Below are 4,775 nucleotides of genomic sequence, written 5' to 3'. Positions count from 1 at the left end.
CTATACGATTATATGCACAGCGAGTATTAGCTTGTTTTTCCTCATCGCCCATGATAGGGATGTCGGAAATGGAAAAAATATCGATATATATTGTATCGGTCATTTTTGAATATATCAATATCGACGTTTATATTTTTATTTAAAAATATCGATATATCGGTATGATATGACAAAAAAAATATTTGGCCTAATCTGCTTTAATCATCTTACCTTACTAGATAAATACTAACCAATAGACATAATTTTTAATAAATCAAGAACAACAATTAAAACATTAATTATTTATTAATCAAACCAATATTTATCTGATACAGACATAAAAAAACTCTTGGATTTACGTGCTCGGCTGTAAGCCGACTTCTATTATTGGGTACTGCGAGATTCACAGCAGATGCCACTCTCTCCGAGGAAACCGAGGACGCAGGCGATATCAAATACTTTAGAGCTATGTCGGAAAGGACTGGGGTAAAATGACGACAATCAAACCAGAATTTTGTGGGATTCTCTTTTCTGGGAATTATAGGCTGATCTAGATATTGCTTTAGTTCGCTAGGCATGCCATCACTGGTTGAAGTTGAAAGTAAAGAGTTTGCTGAAGCTGCAGCAATATCTATCATAATTTTTTCATGTCCGGACCACAACGACGGCGAAGAATTTTTGGAGTTTGGAATTATGGTAGTGCGAGTTGGTCTGAGTTCAGGCGAAAGTTGTCCTCTACGTCTATGTTCTAAACGTATTTCTTTTGACAGTTCGGTTATTGCAGTGGAAACAGCTAGCGCTGAACTAAAATGAATACGCTTAAAGCGTGGGTCTAAAATTGCTGCTTTGGCCAGATGTAAATGTCGCTCTAGTGGATCTAGTTTTGCAATAACTAAATTTAGCAAACTCTTCTGAACAGCAATACCAAATTCGGTGAAAGGTTTTACTTGTTCAAGGCCTCTCTGAAGTAAGTTTGCAATGGGAATCACCAAACTTGAAGTCACGTACTGATCGCCGCTAATTTCTTCAGTAGCTTGCTTAAATGGGGTAAGCAATATTATCAGATCTCGTATGACACCTAACTCTGAAGAAGTTATCATATCAGGTGCGTTCCGCCTGGTTGCCAAAATCTTAGCCACAATAGCTGATAATGTATTGAATCTTTCCAACATATCAAGACAAGAATTCCACCTTGTGCTTACTGATTGTATAAGTGTTAGTTCTTCTCCCTCTTTCTTTTGTCCCTTTTGTTCTCTTCGCAAATCATCCATTGCGTTCACAGATTGTTTGAAATATGTTACAATGGCTTTGACCCGATTGGAAATTTGAAGAACTGGTGCATTATCTCTTGTTGCGCCATCCATTATTAAATTCAACAAATGTACCATGCAAGGAATTCTTTTTCCATCTTCCAAAAATTTCTTCACTGCAGCACCCTGTTAGCACCACCATCAGTGGTAATTGATAAGATGCAACCCTTTTCCATTGAAAACTCATCGGTAATATTTTCAAAGCATTCTTTTATATAATCAGGAGTGTGTGCCTACAGGAAAGAAGACCAATATTAGTCCACTTTATGAAATTTTTTATAACATACTATTTTTTTTTAATTTGAGGAATTTATTTTATACTTTACTTACCTGATACATTCTTCGTGCTGTCAATGTCACCATCTCATGTTCAGATTCAGGAGTGCAGTTATTTGCTGTGTTAAGAAAATGCGCTGTTACATACTACGATGAAACTTCGTGTCGAGTTCATGAGAGTTAATGTATCACTTGTTAAAGCAATATTATTTATCTCACTTAATTTTCGTTTTACAATGGCTTTGGTAGTGGCATATCGTTGTTCCATTAAGCCAGTTATCTGTAAAGAGAAATAAATAATAAAATAACATTTAAAAATAAAAAAGATAATATAACAATTTTATGTTGTTGTTGTTGTTGTAACGGCAGAAATTCTGCCGAGTTGACAGTCCTTGGCCGGATAAAAATGCGGGTCCGATCCGGTTTCGTAGACTTAAACTTCACTTGTTGTATTTGAGAAAAAAGATATAAAAACTGTTTTATTTCATCGTGGGATGGCGCACTGTTGTTTTCCGTATTCACTGTTTTTCACTCCTATGTTGTAAAAATGTAGATTACTTTTATTAAAGCCAACACTTGTACTTATTATTTATTGAAGCTAATTTTTGAACACTTGCACTCTTCTTGGCGTCTGAACAATAAGTGACGCTTCTAGAAACTACGAATTTAGTATTCAGTTGAAACTGTGAATTTCTAAGAAGAATAATTGATGAACAGTGAGCCCATAATCCTTTGGTAAAAAACGCGGGAAAAGATGTTTTCTTTTTCTCCTCTTTCGCCTATTGAGTGAAGTTGGGGCGGTTGATATTCCTCTGCATTACGCTTCTATTACTTTATGTAATTTGTGGGAGTAATGCAGAGGAGTATTTGTTTGGATTAAACTTCTTCTTGTTATAAAAAAGAATTCAGAATTTTTTGATCATAAAAATATCGTTTTTATACCTTTTCAATACTTATAATATTATATCGATACCTCGATATATCGAAACAATAAATATCGCTCAAAAATATTGTTACATTGAAAAAATTATATCGATATATCGATGTATCGATATTTTTTCGACAACCCTAGCCCATGAAGTAAATTTGTAAGAATTTTGGATCGGCATTGGAAGCAATGTACCTATGTGGTGGTACACTTGACCTTGAATCTTGAATGTAGATTCAAAATTGCGACCATATTCATTATGAACAATTTTTGTTGCTCCAAAAGAGGTCATTTGGAAGCAAGAATTAAAATTACGGATTTTACGCAAAAATAACTTTGATTGAGATGTGTTTCCAGCTAATAGCGTTTTTAAAGGTTCTGGTGGCGGACTTAGTGATGGCAGAAAAATTTTTCCAGATGTGCAACATAAACCGGCCGATTCACCTTTGTATTTAAAAGCATGACAATATTGACATTCATTTTCCATACTATCAATCGTAATTAGCGAATGTGATGAATAGTCTACTTCAGGATCATATTCAAAAGCAAGACGATTGAATGATGCTCGTGTCAGTGCTCGACGATTTTGGTTCCGCTGTCATTCATTTGCTCTGTGAGCGTCGGACACTCGTTGACGTGCCTCTCGTTGCCTTAATGTATTAAGCTTAGTACGCAGCTCGCAAGAAACGTAAAAACTTCATATAAAAAAACGCTTAAGAAACGGTCAAGAAACTTTCCTGCGATAAATTTACTTGTGTTAGTACGCAGCTCTCAAGAAATCTAGTACTAATTTTTGATACTTTTTTTCAGTAAAATGTGAATATGGCAAATCTGGTTTTGCGAAGAAACATCAAATCAACAATTGTTTCTTGCAGGAAATTCGAAGTAATCGTCAAATTCATCCTAAATTAGTTGAAATCATTATTATGAAGTTTTGAAATGTTGTATAAAACCTACCAATCATCAACAACATTTCTTAAATATCAATGAAAATATTTATGTTACCATACACATACACACATACATATTACGCACAAAGTTTGTTTTCTTTGTTTATTCTCTCTTGCTCTTCTAATGTAGATCATTCGCAATGCGTAACCAGCTGTCAAAATTACTTGAGAAATCGGCTGAAGGCCTCTGCGCTGCGTTTATGTATTTATATAATAAAACTCTTTTTGTTATATGAATTATTATAAATAAAATAAATTCTCATTTGCACGTGAGTTTGCTATTTGTTCTCTTACATTGGCATTAGTGTCAAGTGCTCTTCTACTCTTCTGTTCAATCGGTGGTTACGGGCAATTTGCGCATTATGAGAACGTCGACCAATGTTATTTGCTCTTCCACGAAGACGTGGCATTTTTTGTAGAAATAATATATGTATACAATGAATGTATAAAGGATTATGTAAAATATGTACTTCGTAATAGTAACAAATTCCAAAATAAATAGTTTTGAGAAGAAAGTACAAAAAGTAACAAATGTTTCCAGCCGAACTGCCCTTTATCAATCTTCACCCAGGTATAAATTCTCCACAGAAGCTCTTGAAAAATTTATTTTATCATTTGTGAAATGCCGTCGGGTAGGTAGTTGATGTAGCGCACGTTTTGAGCTCTTGAATTCCTTAAATCTTTTATGTTGAAAATACAAAAAGGATAGAGATCCTTTTTTTTACAAATGTATTTCTGGGAAAAATAAGCTAATAACAAAGGATAAAGATCCTTTTCTTACAAATGTATTTCTGAGAAAAATAAGGTAATAACAAAGGAATAAAAAAGGGAAGAATAAGAATTCATATTTTTGGACTACTATGTAATAATGGTGGCAAAAATTTTATATACCAATTAAAATAATAAATTTAATATTAGCCATGGTATATTCCCAACCCAATTTGCATAATTTTGCTGCAAATTAACAATATTAAACTAAATATTAATTTTTTGGAAAAATGTTATTTTGAAAATGTACTTTATCTTTATAATATACCTTTTTATCAACACTTCAGTTATGCCGATATTTTTTTGTGCCAGATCTTTTGCAATTTTAAATTGCCTGTCAAAATACCCCCTCCAATAGTTAACAGGTACAAAAAAATGTTATAGCTACCCATAGATGTATTGAATCACCCAATTTATTACTTAAGAACGAACAACTCTGTCCACATTACGAAAACTTGTCTATAGATGTCGCCTTTTACTTTGACATCGTTTTGTTTAATGCACGTTTATGCCAATTTTAGGTTTGAATATTGGATAATGGTAGCGCCATCTATCGGTCAAACA

At 33.6% G+C, this 4,775-nt stretch overlaps 1 pseudogene; it reads right to left on the bottom strand.

Annotated features, from left to right (window-relative positions):
- Positions 1 to 278: 278 nt before the first annotated feature.
- On the bottom strand, positions 279 to 2,973 carry LOC120779868 (annotated as a pseudogene).
- Between the last annotated feature and the right edge of the window lie 1,802 nt (positions 2,974 to 4,775).

Source organism: Bactrocera tryoni, unplaced genomic scaffold (assembly GCF_016617805.1).
Source record: "Bactrocera tryoni isolate S06 unplaced genomic scaffold, CSIRO_BtryS06_freeze2 scaffold_11, whole genome shotgun sequence".
NCBI classification, from domain to species: Eukaryota; Metazoa; Arthropoda; class Insecta; order Diptera; family Tephritidae; genus Bactrocera; species Bactrocera tryoni.
This window is presented reverse-complemented; position numbering and strand designations above follow the sequence as displayed.